The sequence below is a fragment of the Azolla caroliniana genome, unplaced genomic scaffold, assembly GCF_043228905.1.
Source record: "Azolla caroliniana isolate FFs.n. ecotype wild unplaced genomic scaffold, voAzoCaro1.0.p SCAF_14, whole genome shotgun sequence".
NCBI lineage: Eukaryota > Viridiplantae > Streptophyta > Polypodiopsida > Salviniales > Salviniaceae > Azolla > Azolla caroliniana.
In genome coordinates, this window is record NW_028230449.1 from 3,466,193 (window position 1) to 3,480,709 (window position 14,517).

General features: G+C 55.2%; 22 non-coding genes and 1 pseudogene across 22 annotated transcripts; all 23 read left to right on the forward strand.

Annotated features, from left to right (window-relative positions):
- The first annotated feature begins 1,185 nt into the window (after positions 1-1,185).
- On the forward strand, positions 1,186-1,304 carry LOC147855187 (5S ribosomal RNA). The gene has a single exon (XR_015530985.1). It is a non-coding gene; the product is annotated as a 5S ribosomal RNA (ribosomal RNA).
- Positions 1,305-1,765: 461 nt separating this feature from the next.
- On the forward strand, positions 1,766-1,884 carry LOC147855188 (5S ribosomal RNA). Its single transcript, XR_015530884.1, has one exon. It is a non-coding gene; the product is annotated as a 5S ribosomal RNA (ribosomal RNA).
- Positions 1,885-2,345: 461 nt separating this feature from the next.
- LOC147855189 (5S ribosomal RNA) lies at positions 2,346-2,464 on the forward strand. Its single transcript, XR_015530895.1, has one exon. It is a non-coding gene; the product is annotated as a 5S ribosomal RNA (ribosomal RNA).
- A 461-nt stretch (positions 2,465-2,925) lies between these two features.
- On the forward strand, positions 2,926-3,044 carry LOC147855190 (5S ribosomal RNA). Its single transcript, XR_015530906.1, has one exon. It is a non-coding gene; the product is annotated as a 5S ribosomal RNA (ribosomal RNA).
- Positions 3,045-3,505: 461 nt separating this feature from the next.
- On the forward strand, positions 3,506-3,624 carry LOC147855191 (5S ribosomal RNA). The gene has a single exon (XR_015530917.1). It is a non-coding gene; the product is annotated as a 5S ribosomal RNA (ribosomal RNA).
- A 471-nt stretch (positions 3,625-4,095) lies between these two features.
- Positions 4,096-4,214, forward strand: LOC147855192 (5S ribosomal RNA). Its single transcript, XR_015530928.1, has one exon. It is a non-coding gene; the product is annotated as a 5S ribosomal RNA (ribosomal RNA).
- Positions 4,215-4,675: 461 nt separating this feature from the next.
- Positions 4,676-4,794, forward strand: LOC147855193 (5S ribosomal RNA). Its single transcript, XR_015530926.1, has one exon. It is a non-coding gene; the product is annotated as a 5S ribosomal RNA (ribosomal RNA).
- A 461-nt stretch (positions 4,795-5,255) lies between these two features.
- On the forward strand, positions 5,256-5,374 carry LOC147855194 (5S ribosomal RNA). The gene has a single exon (XR_015530939.1). It is a non-coding gene; the product is annotated as a 5S ribosomal RNA (ribosomal RNA).
- A 477-nt stretch (positions 5,375-5,851) lies between these two features.
- LOC147855195 (5S ribosomal RNA) lies at positions 5,852-5,970 on the forward strand. The gene has a single exon (XR_015530946.1). It is a non-coding gene; the product is annotated as a 5S ribosomal RNA (ribosomal RNA).
- Positions 5,971-6,441: 471 nt separating this feature from the next.
- On the forward strand, positions 6,442-6,560 carry LOC147855196 (5S ribosomal RNA). The gene has a single exon (XR_015530947.1). It is a non-coding gene; the product is annotated as a 5S ribosomal RNA (ribosomal RNA).
- A 465-nt stretch (positions 6,561-7,025) lies between these two features.
- On the forward strand, positions 7,026-7,144 carry LOC147855197 (5S ribosomal RNA). The gene has a single exon (XR_015530948.1). It is a non-coding gene; the product is annotated as a 5S ribosomal RNA (ribosomal RNA).
- Positions 7,145-7,615: 471 nt separating this feature from the next.
- On the forward strand, positions 7,616-7,734 carry LOC147855198 (5S ribosomal RNA). Its single transcript, XR_015530951.1, has one exon. It is a non-coding gene; the product is annotated as a 5S ribosomal RNA (ribosomal RNA).
- Positions 7,735-8,200: 466 nt separating this feature from the next.
- Positions 8,201-8,319, forward strand: LOC147855199 (5S ribosomal RNA). The gene has a single exon (XR_015530953.1). It is a non-coding gene; the product is annotated as a 5S ribosomal RNA (ribosomal RNA).
- A 465-nt stretch (positions 8,320-8,784) lies between these two features.
- Positions 8,785-8,903, forward strand: LOC147855200 (5S ribosomal RNA). Its single transcript, XR_015530954.1, has one exon. It is a non-coding gene; the product is annotated as a 5S ribosomal RNA (ribosomal RNA).
- A 471-nt stretch (positions 8,904-9,374) lies between these two features.
- Positions 9,375-9,493, forward strand: LOC147855201 (5S ribosomal RNA). Its single transcript, XR_015530955.1, has one exon. It is a non-coding gene; the product is annotated as a 5S ribosomal RNA (ribosomal RNA).
- Positions 9,494-9,966: 473 nt separating this feature from the next.
- Positions 9,967-10,085, forward strand: LOC147855202 (5S ribosomal RNA). Its single transcript, XR_015530956.1, has one exon. It is a non-coding gene; the product is annotated as a 5S ribosomal RNA (ribosomal RNA).
- A 471-nt stretch (positions 10,086-10,556) lies between these two features.
- Positions 10,557-10,663, forward strand: LOC147855203 (5S ribosomal RNA; annotated as a pseudogene).
- A 471-nt stretch (positions 10,664-11,134) lies between these two features.
- LOC147855204 (5S ribosomal RNA) lies at positions 11,135-11,253 on the forward strand. Its single transcript, XR_015530957.1, has one exon. It is a non-coding gene; the product is annotated as a 5S ribosomal RNA (ribosomal RNA).
- A 471-nt stretch (positions 11,254-11,724) lies between these two features.
- Positions 11,725-11,843, forward strand: LOC147855205 (5S ribosomal RNA). The gene has a single exon (XR_015530958.1). It is a non-coding gene; the product is annotated as a 5S ribosomal RNA (ribosomal RNA).
- A 471-nt stretch (positions 11,844-12,314) lies between these two features.
- Positions 12,315-12,433, forward strand: LOC147855206 (5S ribosomal RNA). The gene has a single exon (XR_015530959.1). It is a non-coding gene; the product is annotated as a 5S ribosomal RNA (ribosomal RNA).
- Positions 12,434-12,900: 467 nt separating this feature from the next.
- Positions 12,901-13,019, forward strand: LOC147855207 (5S ribosomal RNA). Its single transcript, XR_015530960.1, has one exon. It is a non-coding gene; the product is annotated as a 5S ribosomal RNA (ribosomal RNA).
- Positions 13,020-13,490: 471 nt separating this feature from the next.
- On the forward strand, positions 13,491-13,609 carry LOC147855208 (5S ribosomal RNA). The gene has a single exon (XR_015530961.1). It is a non-coding gene; the product is annotated as a 5S ribosomal RNA (ribosomal RNA).
- A 467-nt stretch (positions 13,610-14,076) lies between these two features.
- On the forward strand, positions 14,077-14,195 carry LOC147855209 (5S ribosomal RNA). The gene has a single exon (XR_015530962.1). It is a non-coding gene; the product is annotated as a 5S ribosomal RNA (ribosomal RNA).
- The last annotated feature ends 322 nt before the right edge of the window (positions 14,196-14,517 follow it).

The window sequence follows — 14,517 nt, forward strand, 5'->3', positions numbered from 1 at the left end:
GAGAAAAAAACAGACAGACAGATGTATACATAGATATGTGTGTGTTTTCACAGTGGTTCAGCAACTTTTTGGGTCTCCTTTCTCTCCGTTCTGACCTGCAATGTAAACAACGAAGCTATGGCTCTCTCTGTCTCTCTCTCTCTCTCTCTCCTCTCTGGTTAATTTGTCAATGTCTGAACATGTCAGGTTACATACAAGAAAACATCTAAATGTCACCACATTACTACTTGTTTTTTCTTTTCTGCTGCTTATTTTTGCTCATTCTTAACCATCCCATTATAACTTCATACCTGAGAGTCAGACAAAGATGCTTAGGACAGACAACAGAGTAAAATACTAGAATTTCAAACCCAGTATTTCCTTCAAAAGACAAGAAATTAGAAACATTTCAGTAGTTTAATGAGAATGCAAATGAGTCAGAAGCTGCTGGAGAACACTGCAAGAGCACTATTTTCAAGTCGATATATAAAGAAATGTACGTTATATTCGATACTTTCTCATTCGCTCAGTAGATGGCATTTGAATCAGACCATCATATTTCGCCACCATACTGATGCTCAGGCAAAAGAGACTGTTGAGAAGACCATATACGCAGTTCTACAGGCAATACGGAGGTTCATACCACAATATCTCCTGTCAGAAGAAACTCATAACACTTTCAGAAGAAGAACCTTGTGAGACAAGCAGACATCAAGGTCCACTACTATGCCAAACCTTTACAAAGAACATGATGACTTGAAACTTGAAATCAAAACTACATAATTGCAAAATCAACCTCATTAAGGTCATATCTTACGCAACAAAACGATATCCATATATAACCGACCATATTTAAGCCACCACAATCATACATATCTCCAAAATATAAAACAAACACATCTCCCCAATATTTAAAAGAAAGAAGAAAAGTTTTACACAAAACTATGCAGAGTGAATTGGTTAGGGCGTAAGAGGCTTTATGGGGTGGGCATGAGTGGCGAGGTTCGAATCCGGGCAGGGGATATATATATATATACATGTAGTCTTTCTCTAGGATCCAAAGCCTTAGCCTTAGCCTTCGCCGGCGCCCGTCGCGCGTGCGGTTGGGACGGTGACGTGGTGGGTCCCTCGATCTTAGTTGTCCTCGTAGAGCATTTTTGTGTAGGTTGGCATAGCATTAGTACCTCGGAACGCAGGGCACTGTCGTGGTGCGGTCATACCAGCGCTAATACACCGGATCCCATCAGAACTCCGCAGTTAAGCGCGCTTGGGCCAGAACAGTACTGGGATGGGTGACCTCCCGGGAAGTCCTGGTGCTGCACCCTTTTTGCTTCGAGTCGTGTTCTTTTCGTGCACAGTACAGGGATGGGTGACCACCCGGGAAGTCCTGGGCACGGGTTGCGTTCTTTTCCCGCCGGAGCCGTTCCCGTGCGCGTGGGCCTCTTGGCATTCGTAGAGGCGGACGAGAGCATAGGATGGGTGACGCGTAATGGGGGGCATTGTCATTCGGTGTGGGTTGAGAGTGTCATCCGTATCAACGAGAGGGCGTAAGAGGCTTTATGGGGTGGGCATGAGTGGCGAGGTTCGAATCCGGGCAGGGGATATATATATATATACATGTAGTCTTTCTCTAGGATCCAAAGCCTTAGCCTTAGCCTTCGCCGGCGCCCGTCGCGCGTGCGGTTGGGACGGTGACGTGGTGGGTCCCTCGATCTTAGTTGTCCTCGTAGAGCATTTTTGTGTAGGTTGGCATAGCATTAGTACCTCGGAACGCAGGGCACTGTCGTGGTGCGGTCATACCAGCGCTAATACACCGGATCCCATCAGAACTCCGCAGTTAAGCGCGCTTGGGCCAGAACAGTACTGGGATGGGTGACCTCCCGGGAAGTCCTGGTGCTGCACCCTTTTTGCTTCGAGTCGTGTTCTTTTCGTGCACAGTACAGGGATGGGTGACCACCCGGGAAGTCCTGGGCACGGGTTGCGTTCTTTTCCCGCCGGAGCCGTTCCCGTGCGCGTGGGCCTCTTGGCATTCGTAGAGGCGGACGAGAGCATAGGATGGGTGACGCGTAATGGGGGGCATTGTCATTCGGTGTGGGTTGAGAGTGTCATCCGTATCAACGAGAGGGCGTAAGAGGCTTTATGGGGTGGGCATGAGTGGCGAGGTTCGAATCCGGGCAGGGGATATATATATATATACATGTAGTCTTTCTCTAGGATCCAAAGCCTTAGCCTTAGCCTTCGCCGGCGCCCGTCGCGCGTGCGGTTGGGACGGTGACGTGGTGGGTCCCTCGATCTTAGTTGTCCTCGTAGAGCATTTTTGTGTAGGTTGGCATAGCATTAGTACCTCGGAACGCAGGGCACTGTCGTGGTGCGGTCATACCAGCGCTAATACACCGGATCCCATCAGAACTCCGCAGTTAAGCGCGCTTGGGCCAGAACAGTACTGGGATGGGTGACCTCCCGGGAAGTCCTGGTGCTGCACCCTTTTTGCTTCGAGTCGTGTTCTTTTCGTGCACAGTACAGGGATGGGTGACCACCCGGGAAGTCCTGGGCACGGGTTGCGTTCTTTTCCCGCCGGAGCCGTTCCCGTGCGCGTGGGCCTCTTGGCATTCGTAGAGGCGGACGAGAGCATAGGATGGGTGACGCGTAATGGGGGGCATTGTCATTCGGTGTGGGTTGAGAGTGTCATCCGTATCAACGAGAGGGCGTAAGAGGCTTTATGGGGTGGGCATGAGTGGCGAGGTTCGAATCCGGGCAGGGGATATATATATATATACATGTAGTCTTTCTCTAGGATCCAAAGCCTTAGCCTTAGCCTTCGCCGGCGCCCGTCGCGCGTGCGGTTGGGACGGTGACGTGGTGGGTCCCTCGATCTTAGTTGTCCTCGTAGAGCATTTTTGTGTAGGTTGGCATAGCATTAGTACCTCGGAACGCAGGGCACTGTCGTGGTGCGGTCATACCAGCGCTAATACACCGGATCCCATCAGAACTCCGCAGTTAAGCGCGCTTGGGCCAGAACAGTACTGGGATGGGTGACCTCCCGGGAAGTCCTGGTGCTGCACCCTTTTTGCTTCGAGTCGTGTTCTTTTCGTGCACAGTACAGGGATGGGTGACCACCCGGGAAGTCCTGGGCACGGGTTGCGTTCTTTTCCCGCCGGAGCCGTTCCCGTGCGCGTGGGCCTCTTGGCATTCGTAGAGGCGGACGAGAGCATAGGATGGGTGACGCGTAATGGGGGGCATTGTCATTCGGTGTGGGTTGAGAGTGTCATCCGTATCAACGAGAGGGCGTAAGAGGCTTTATGGGGTGGGCATGAGTGGCGAGGTTCGAATCCGGGCAGGGGATATATATATATATACATGTAGTCTTTCTCTAGGATCCAAAGCCTTAGCCTTAGCCTTCGCCGGCGCCCGTCGCGCGTGCGGTTGGGACGGTGACGTGGTGGGTCCCTCGATCTTAGTTGTCCTCGTAGAGCATTTTTGTGTAGGTTGGCATAGCATTAGTACCTCGGAACGCAGGGCACTGTCGTGGTGCGGTCATACCAGCGCTAATACACCGGATCCCATCAGAACTCCGCAGTTAAGCGCGCTTGGGCCAGAACAGTACTGGGATGGGTGACCTCCCGGGAAGTCCTGGTGCTGCACCCTTTTTGCTTCGAGTCGTGTTCTTTTCGTGCACAGTACAGGGATGGGTGACCACCCGGGAAGTCCTGGGCACGGGTTGCGTTCTTTTCCCGCCGGAGCCGTTCCCGTGCGCGTGGGCCTCTTGGCATTCGTAGAGGCGGACGAGAGCATAGGATGGGTGACGCGTAATGGGGGGCATTGTCATTCGGTGTGGGTTGAGAGTGTCATCCGTATCAACGAGAGGGCGTAAGAGGCTTTATGGGGTGGGCATGAGTGGCGAGGTTCGAATCCGGGCAGGGGATATATATATGTATATATATATATACATGTAGTCTTTCTCTAGGATCCAAAGCCTTAGCCTTAGCCTTCGCCGGCGCCCGTCGCGCGTGCGGTTGGGACGGTGACGTGGTGGGTCCCTCGATCTTAGTTGTCCTCGTAGAGCATTTTTGTGTAGGTTGGCATAGCATTAGTACCTCGGAACGCAGGGCACTGTCGTGGTGCGGTCATACCAGCGCTAATACACCGGATCCCATCAGAACTCCGCAGTTAAGCGCGCTTGGGCCAGAACAGTACTGGGATGGGTGACCTCCCGGGAAGTCCTGGTGCTGCACCCTTTTTGCTTCGAGTCGTGTTCTTTTCGTGCACAGTACAGGGATGGGTGACCACCCGGGAAGTCCTGGGCACGGGTTGCGTTCTTTTCCCGCCGGAGCCGTTCCCGTGCGCGTGGGCCTCTTGGCATTCGTAGAGGCGGACGAGAGCATAGGATGGGTGACGCGTAATGGGGGGCATTGTCATTCGGTGTGGGTTGAGAGTGTCATCCGTATCAACGAGAGGGCGTAAGAGGCTTTATGGGGTGGGCATGAGTGGCGAGGTTCGAATCCGGGCAGGGGATATATATATATATACATGTAGTCTTTCTCTAGGATCCAAAGCCTTAGCCTTAGCCTTCGCCGGCGCCCGTCGCGCGTGCGGTTGGGACGGTGACGTGGTGGGTCCCTCGATCTTAGTTGTCCTCGTAGAGCATTTTTGTGTAGGTTGGCATAGCATTAGTACCTCGGAACGCAGGGCACTGTCGTGGTGCGGTCATACTAGCGCTAATACACCGGATCCCATCAGAACTCCGCAGTTAAGCGCGCTTGGGCCAGAACAGTACTGGGATGGGTGACCTCCCGGGAAGTCCTGGTGCTGCACCCTTTTTGCTTCGAGTCGTGTTCTTTTCGTGCACAGTACAGGGATGGGTGACCACCCGGGAAGTCCTGGGCACGGGTTGCGTTCTTTTCCCGCCGGAGCCGTTCCCGTGCGCGTGGGCCTCTTGGCATTCGTAGAGGCGGACGAGAGCATAGGATGGGTGACGCGTAATGGGGGGCATTGTCATTCGGTGTGGGTTGAGAGTGTCATCCGTATCAACGAGAGGGCGTAAGAGGCTTTATGGGGTGGGCATGAGTGGCGAGGTTCGAATCCGGGCAGGGGATATATATATATATACATGTAGTCTTTCTCTAGGATCCAAAGCCTTAGCCTTAGCCTTCGCCGGCGCCCGTCGCGCGTGCGGTTGGGACGGTGACGTGGTGGGTCCCTCGATCTTAGTTGTCCTCGTAGAGCATTTTTGTGTAGGTTGGCATAGCATTAGTACCTCGGAACGCAGGGCACTGTCGTGGTGCGGTCATACCAGCGCTAATACACCGGATCCCATCAGAACTCCGCAGTTAAGCGCGCTTGGGCCAGAACAGTACTGGGATGGGTGACCTCCCGGGAAGTCCTGGTGCTGCACCCTTTTTGCTTCGAGTCGTGTTCTTTTCGTGCACAGTACAGGGATGGGTGACCACCCGGGAAGTCCTGGGCACGGGTTGCGTTCTTTTCCCGCCGGAGCCGTAGCCGTTCCCGTGCGCGTGGGCCTCTTGGCATTCGTAGAGGCGGACGAGAGCATAGGATGGGTGACGCGTAATGGGGGGCATTGTCATTCGGTGTGGGTTGAGAGTGTCATCCGTATCAACGAGAGGGCGTAAGAGGCTTTATGGGGTGGGCATGAGTGGCGAGGTTCGAATCCGGGCAGGGGATATATATATGTATATATATATATACATGTAGTCTTTCTCTAGGATCCAAAGCCTTAGCCTTAGCCTTCGCCGGCGCCCGTCGCGCGTGCGGTTGGGACGGTGACGTGGTGGGTCCCTCGATCTTAGTTGTCCTCGTAGAGCATTTTTGTGTAGGTTGGCATAGCATTAGTACCTCGGAACGCAGGGCACTGTCGTGGTGCGGTCATACCAGCGCTAATACACCGGATCCCATCAGAACTCCGCAGTTAAGCGCGCTTGGGCCAGAACAGTACTGGGATGGGTGACCTCCCGGGAAGTCCTGGTGCTGCACCCTTTTTGCTTCGAGTCGTGTTCTTTTCGTGCACAGTACAGGGATGGGTGACCACCCGGGAAGTCCTGGGCACGGGTTGCGTTCTTTTCCCGCCGGAGCCGTTCCCGTGCGCGTGGGCCTCTTGGCATTCGTAGAGGCGGACGAGAGCATAGGATGGGTGACGCGTAATGGGGGGCATTGTCATTCGGTGTGGGTTGAGAGTGTCATCCGTATCAACGAGAGGGCGTAAGAGGCTTTATGGGGTGGGCATGAGTGGCGAGGTTCGAATCCGGGCAGGGGATATATATATGTATATATATATATACATGTAGTCTTTCTCTAGGATCCAAAGCCTTAGCCTTAGCCTTCGCCGGCGCCCGTCGCGCGTGCGGTTGGGACGGTGACGTGGTGGGTCCCTCGATCTTAGTTGTCCTCGTAGAGCATTTTTGTGTAGGTTGGCATAGCATTAGTACCTCGGAACGCAGGGCACTGTCGTGGTGCGGTCATACCAGCGCTAATACACCGGATCCCATCAGAACTCCGCAGTTAAGCGCGCTTGGGCCAGAACAGTACTGGGATGGGTGACCTCCCGGGAAGTCCTGGTGCTGCACCCTTTTTGCTTCGAGTCGTGTTCTTTTCGTGCACAGTACAGGGATGGGTGACCACCCGGGAAGTCCTGGGCACGGGTTGCGTTCTTTTCCCGCCGGAGCCGTTCCCGTGCGCGTGGGCCTCTTGGCATTCGTAGAGGCGGACGAGAGCATAGGATGGGTGACGCGTAATGGGGGGCATTGTCATTCGGTGTGGGTTGAGAGTGTCATCCGTATCAACGAGAGGGCGTAAGAGGCTTTATGGGGTGGGCATGAGTGGCGAGGTTCGAATCCGGGCAGGGGATATATATATGTATATATATATATACATGTAGTCTTTCTCTAGGATCCAAAGCCTTAGCCTTAGCCTTCGCCGGCGCCCGTCGCGCGTGCGGTTGGGACGGTGACGTGGTGGGTCCCTCGATCTTAGTTGTCCTCGTAGAGCATTTTTGTGTAGGTAGCATTAGTACCTCGGAACGCAGGGCACTGTCGTGGTGCGGTCATACCAGCGCTAATACACCGGATCCCATCAGAACTCCGCAGTTAAGCGCGCTTGGGCCAGAACAGTACTGGGATGGGTGACCTCCCGGGAAGTCCTGGTGCTGCACCCTTTTTGCTTCGAGTCGTGTTCTTTTCGTGCACAGTACAGGGATGGGTGACCACCCGGGAAGTCCTGGGCACGGGTTGCGTTCTTTTCCCGCCGGAGCCGTTCCCGTGCGCGTGGGCCTCTTGGCATTCGTAGAGGCGGACGAGAGCATAGGATGGGTGACGCGTAATGGGGGGCATTGTCATTCGGTGTGGGTTGAGAGTGTCATCCGTATCAACGAGAGGGCGTAAGAGGCTTTATGGGGTGGGCATGAGTGGCGAGGTTCGAATCCGGGCAGGGGATATATATATGTATATATATATATACATGTAGTCTTTCTCTAGGATCCAAAGCCTTAGCCTTAGCCTTCGCCGGCGCCCGTCGCGCGTGCGGTTGGGACGGTGACGTGGTGGGTCCCTCGATCTTAGTTGTCCTCGTAGAGCATTTTTGTGTAGGTTGGCATAGCATTAGTACCTCGGAACGCAGGGCACTGTCGTGGTGCGGTCATACCAGCGCTAATACACCGGATCCCATCAGAACTCCGCAGTTAAGCGCGCTTGGGCCAGAACAGTACTGGGATGGGTGACCTCCCGGGAAGTCCTGGTGCTGCACCCTTTTTGCTTCGAGTCGTGTTCTTTTCGTGCACAGTACAGGGATGGGTGACCACCCGGGAAGTCCTGGGCACGGGTTGCGTTCTTTTCCCGCCGGAGCCGTTCCCGTGCGCGTGGGCCTCTTGGCATTCGTAGAGGCGGACGAGAGCATAGGATGGGTGACGCGTAATGGGGGGCATTGTCATTCGGTGTGGGTTGAGAGTGTCATCCGTATCAACGAGAGGGCGTAAGAGGCTTTATGGGGTGGGCATGAGTGGCGAGGTTCGAATCCGGGCAGGGGATATATATATGTATATAATACATGTAGTCTTTCTCTAGGATCCAAAGCCTTAGCCTTAGCCTTCGCCGGCGCCCGTCGCGCGTGCGGTTGGGACGGTGACGTGGTGGGTCCCTCGATCTTAGTTGTCCTCGTAGAGCATTTTTGTGTAGGTTGGCATAGCATTAGTACCTCGGAACGCAGGGCACTGTCGTGGTGCGGTCATACCAGCGCTAATACACCGGATCCCATCAGAACTCCGCAGTTAAGCGCGCTTGGGCCAGAACAGTACTGGGATGGGTGACCTCCCGGGAAGTCCTGGTGCTGCACCCTTTTTGCTTCGAGTCGTGTTCTTTTCGTGCACAGTACAGGGATGGGTGACCACCCGGGAAGTCCTGGGCACGGGTTGCGTTCTTTTCCCGCCGGAGCCGTTCCCGTGCGCGTGGGCCTCTTGGCATTCGTAGAGGCGGACGAGAGCATAGGATGGGTGACGCGTAATGGGGGGCATTGTCATTCGGTGTGGGTTGAGAGTGTCATCCGTATCAACGAGAGGGCGTAAGAGGCTTTATGGGGTGGGCATGAGTGGCGAGGTTCGAATCCGGGCAGGGGATATATATATGTATATATACATGTAGTCTTTCTCTAGGATCCAAAGCCTTAGCCTTAGCCTTCGCCGGCGCCCGTCGCGCGTGCGGTTGGGACGGTGACGTGGTGGGTCCCTCGATCTTAGTTGTCCTCGTAGAGCATTTTTGTGTAGGTTGGCATAGCATTAGTACCTCGGAACGCAGGGCACTGTCGTGGTGCGGTCATACCAGCGCTAATACACCGGATCCCATCAGAACTCCGCAGTTAAGCGCGCTTGGGCCAGAACAGTACTGGGATGGGTGACCTCCCGGGAAGTCCTGGTGCTGCACCCTTTTTGCTTCGAGTCGTGTTCTTTTCGTGCACAGTACAGGGATGGGTGACCACCCGGGAAGTCCTGGGCACGGGTTGCGTTCTTTTCCCGCCGGAGCCGTTCCCGTGCGCGTGGGCCTCTTGGCATTCGTAGAGGCGGACGAGAGCATAGGATGGGTGACGCGTAATGGGGGGCATTGTCATTCGGTGTGGGTTGAGAGTGTCATCCGTATCAACGAGAGGGCGTAAGAGGCTTTATGGGGTGGGCATGAGTGGCGAGGTTCGAATCCGGGCAGGGGATATATATATGTATATATATATATACATGTAGTCTTTCTCTAGGATCCAAAGCCTTAGCCTTAGCCTTCGCCGGCGCCCGTCGCGCGTGCGGTTGGGACGGTGACGTGGTGGGTCCCTCGATCTTAGTTGTCCTCGTAGAGCATTTTTGTGTAGGTTGGCATAGCATTAGTACCTCGGAACGCAGGGCACTGTCGTGGTGCGGTCATACCAGCGCTAATACACCGGATCCCATCAGAACTCCGCAGTTAAGCGCGCTTGGGCCAGAACAGTACTGGGATGGGTGACCTCCCGGGAAGTCCTGGTGCTGCACCCTTTTTGCTTCGAGTCGTGTTCTTTTCGTGCACAGTACAGGGATGGGTGACCACCCGGGAAGTCCTGGGCACGGGTTGCGTTCTTTTCCCGCCGGAGCCGTTCCCGTGCGCGTGGGCCTCTTGGCATTCGTAGAGGCGGACGAGAGCATAGGATGGGTGACGCGTAATGGGGGGCATTGTCATTCGGTGTGGGTTGAGAGTGTCATCCGTATCAACGAGAGGGCGTAAGAGGCTTTATGGGGTGGGCATGAGTGGCGAGGTTCGAATCCGGGCAGGGGATATATATATGTATATATATATATACATGTAGTCTTTCTCTAGGATCCAAAGCCTTAGCCTTAGCCTTCGCCGGCGCCCGTCGCGCGTGCGGTTGGGACGGTGACGTGGTGGGTCCCTCGATCTTAGTTGTCCTCGTAGAGCATTTTTGTGTAGGTTGGCATAGAGCATTAGTACCTCGGAACGCAGGGCACTGTCGTGGTGCGGTCATACCAGCGCTAATACACCGGATCCCATCAGAACTCCGCAGTTAAGCGCGCTTGGGCCAGAACAGTACTGGGATGGGTGACCTCCCGGGAAGTCCTGGTGCTGCACCCTTTTTGCTTCGAGTCGTGTTCTTTTCGTGCACAGTACAGGGATGGGTGACCACCCGGGAAGTCCTGGGCACGGGTTGCGTTCTTTTCCCGCCGGAGCCGTTCCCGTGCGCGTGGGCCTCTTGGCATTCGTAGAGGCGGACGAGAGCATAGGATGGGTGACGCGTAATGGGGGGCATTGTCATTCGGTGTGGGTTGAGAGTGTCATCCGTATCAACGAGAGGGCGTAAGAGGCTTTATGGGGTGGGCATGAGTGGCGAGGTTCGAATCCGGGCAGGGGATATATATATGTATATATATATATACATGTAGTCTTTCTCTAGGATCCAAAGCCTTAGCCTTAGCCTTCGCCGGCGCCCGTCGCGCGTGCGGTTGGGACGGTGACGTGGTGGGTCCCTCGATCTTAGTTGTCCTCGTAGAGCATTTTTGTGTAGGTTGGCATAGCATTAGTACCTCGGAACGCAGGGCACTGTCGTGGTGCGGTCATACCAGCGCTAATACACCGGATCCCATGTTAAGCGCGCTTGGGCCAGAACAGTACTGGGATGGGTGACCTCCCGGGAAGTCCTGGTGCTGCACCCTTTTTGCTTCGAGTCGTGTTCTTTTCGTGCACAGTACAGGGATGGGTGACCACCCGGGAAGTCCTGGGCACGGGTTGCGTTCTTTTCCCGCCGGAGCCGTTCCCGTGCGCGTGGGCCTCTTGGCATTCGTAGAGGCGGACGAGAGCATAGGATGGGTGACGCGTAATGGGGGGCATTGTCATTCGGTGTGGGTTGAGAGTGTCATCCGTATCAACGAGAGGGCGTAAGAGGCTTTATGGGGTGGGCATGAGTGGCGAGGTTCGAATCCGGGCAGGGGATATATATATGTATATATATATATACATGTAGTCTTTCTCTAGGATCCAAAGCCTTAGCCTTAGCCTTCGCCGGCGCCCGTCGCGCGTGCGGTTGGGACGGTGACGTGGTGGGTCCCTCGATCTTAGTTGTCCTCGTAGAGCATTTTTGTGTAGGTTGGCATAGCATTAGTACCTCGGAACGCAGGGCACTGTCGTGGTGCGGTCATACCAGCGCTAATACACCGGATCCCATCAGAACTCCGCAGTTAAGCGCGCTTGGGCCAGAACAGTACTGGGATGGGTGACCTCCCGGGAAGTCCTGGTGCTGCACCCTTTTTGCTTCGAGTCGTGTTCTTTTCGTGCACAGTACAGGGATGGGTGACCACCCGGGAAGTCCTGGGCACGGGTTGCGTTCTTTTCCCGCCGGAGCCGTTCCCGTGCGCGTGGGCCTCTTGGCATTCGTAGAGGCGGACGAGAGCATAGGATGGGTGACGCGTAATGGGGGGCATTGTCATTCGGTGTGGGTTGAGAGTGTCATCCGTATCAACGAGAGGGCGTAAGAGGCTTTATGGGGTGGGCATGAGTGGCGAGGTTCGAATCCGGGCAGGGGATATATATATGTATATATATATATACATGTAGTCTTTCTCTAGGATCCAAAGCCTTAGCCTTAGCCTTCGCCGGCGCCCGTCGCGCGTGCGGTTGGGACGGTGACGTGGTGGGTCCCTCGATCTTAGTTGTCCTCGTAGAGCATTTTTGTGTAGGTTGGCATAGCATTAGTACCTCGGAACGCAGGGCACTGTCGTGGTGCGGTCATACCAGCGCTAATACACCGGATCCCATCAGAACTCCGCAGTTAAGCGCGCTTGGGCCAGAACAGTACTGGGATGGGTGACCTCCCGGGAAGTCCTGGTGCTGCACCCTTTTTGCTTCGAGTCGTGTTCTTTTCGTGCACAGTACAGGGATGGGTGACCACCCGGGAAGTCCTGGGCACGGGTTGCGTTCTTTTCCCGCCGGAGCCGTTCCCGTGCGCGTGGGCCTCTTGGCATTCGTAGAGGCGGACGAGAGCATAGGATGGGTGACGCGTAATGGGGGGCATTGTCATTCGGTGTGGGTTGAGAGTGTCATCCGTATCAACGAGAGGGCGTAAGAGGCTTTATGGGGTGGGCATGAGTGGCGAGGTTCGAATCCGGGCAGGGGATATATATATGTATATATATATATACATGTAGTCTTTCTCTAGGATCCAAAGCCTTAGCCTTAGCCTTCGCCGGCGCCCGTCGCGCGTGCGGTTGGGACGGTGACGTGGTGGGTCCCTCGATCTTAGTTGTCCTCGTAGAGCATTTTTGTGTAGGTTGGCATAGCATTAGTACCTCGGAACGCAGGGCACTGTCGTGGTGCGGTCATACCAGCGCTAATACACCGGATCCCATCAGAACTCCGCAGTTAAGCGCGCTTGGGCCAGAACAGTACTGGGATGGGTGACCTCCCGGGAAGTCCTGGTGCTGCACCCTTTTTGCTTCGAGTCGTGTTCTTTTCGTGCACAGTACAGGGATGGGTGACCACCCGGGAAGTCCTGGGCACGGGTTGCGTTCTTTTCCCGCCGGAGCCGTTCCCGTGCGCGTGGGCCTCTTGGCATTCGTAGAGGCGGACGCATAGGATGGGTGACGCGTAATGGGGGGCATTGTCATTCGGTGTGGGTTGAGAGTGTCATCCGTATCAACGAGAGGGCGTAAGAGGCTTTATGGGGTGGGCATGAGTGGCGAGGTTCGAATCCGGGCAGGGGATATATATATGTATATATATATATACATGTAGTCTTTCTCTAGGATCCAAAGCCTTAGCCTTAGCCTTCGCCGGCGCCCGTCGCGCGTGCGGTTGGGACGGTGACGTGGTGGGTCCCTCGATCTTAGTTGTCCTCGTAGAGCATTTTTGTGTAGGTTGGCATAGCATTAGTACCTCGGAACGCAGGGCACTGTCGTGGTGCGGTCATACCAGCGCTAATACACCGGATCCCATCAGAACTCCGCAGTTAAGCGCGCTTGGGCCAGAACAGTACTGGGATGGGTGACCTCCCGGGAAGTCCTGGTGCTGCACCCTTTTTGCTTCGAGTCGTGTTCTTTTCGTGCACAGTACAGGGATGGGTGACCACCCGGGAAGTCCTGGGCACGGGTTGCGTTCTTTTCCCGCCGGAGCCGTTCCCGTGCGCGTGGGCCTCTTGGCATTCGTAGAGGCGGACGAGAGCATAGGATGGGTGACGCGTAATGGGGGGCATTGTCATTCGGTGTGGGTTGAGAGTGTCATCCGTATCAACGAGAGGGCGTAAGAGGCTTTATGGGGTGGGCATGAGTGGCGAGGTTCGAATCCGGGCAGGGGATATATATATGTATATATATATATACATGTAGTCTTTCTCTAGGATCCAAAGCCTTAGCCTTAGCCTTCGCCGGCGCCCGTCGCGCGTGCGGTTGGGACGGTGACGTGGTGGGTCCCTCGATCTTAGTTGTCCTCGTAGAGCATTTTTGTGTAGGTTGGCATAGCATTAGTACCTCGGAACGCAGGGCACTGTCGTGGTGCGGTCATACCAGCGCTAATACACCGGATCCCATCAGAACTCCGCAGTTAAGCGCGCTTGGGCCAGAACAGTACTGGGATGGGTGACCTCCCGGGAAGTCCTGGTGCTGCACCCTTTTTGCTTCGAGTCGTGTTCTTTTCGTGCACAGTACAGGGATGGGTGACCACCCGGGAAGTCCTGGGCACGGGTTGCGTTCTTTTCCCGCCGGAGCCGTTCCCGTGCGCGTGGGCCTCTTGGCATTCGTAGAGGCGGACGAGAGCATAGGATGGGTGACGCGTAATGGGGGGCATTGTCATTCGGTGTGGGTTGAGAGTGTCATCCGTATCAACGAGAGGGCGTAAGAGGCTTTATGGGGTGGGCATGAGTGGCGAGGTTCGAATCCGGGCAGGGGATATATATATGTATATATATACATGTAGTCTTTCTCTAGGATCCAAAGCCTTAGCCTTAGCCTTCGCCGGCGCCCGTCGCGCGTGCGGTTGGGACGGTGACGTGGTGGGTCCCTCGATCTTAGTTGTCCTCGTAGAGCATTTTTGTGTAGGTTGGCATAGCATTAGTACCTCGGAACGCAGGGCACTGTCGTGGTGCGGTCATACCAGCGCTAATACACCGGATCCCATCAGAACTCCGCAGTTAAGCGCGCTTGGGCCAGAACAGTACTGGGATGGGTGACCTCCCGGGAAGTCCTGGTGCTGCACCCTTTTTGCTTCGAGTCGTGTTCTTTTCGTGCACAGTACAGGGATGGGTGACCACCCGGGAAGTCCTGGGCACGGGTTGCGTTCTTTTCCCGCCGGAGCCGTTCCCGTGCGCGTGGGCCTCTTGGCATTCGTAGAGGCGGACGAGAGCATAGGATGGGTGACGCGTAATGGGGGGCATTGTCATTCGGTGTGGGTTGAGAGTGTCATCCGTATCAACGAGAGGGCGTAAGAGGCTTTATGGGGTGGGCATGAGTGGCGAGGTTCGAATCCGGGCAGGGGATATATATATGTATATATATATACATGTAGTCTTTCTCTAGGATCC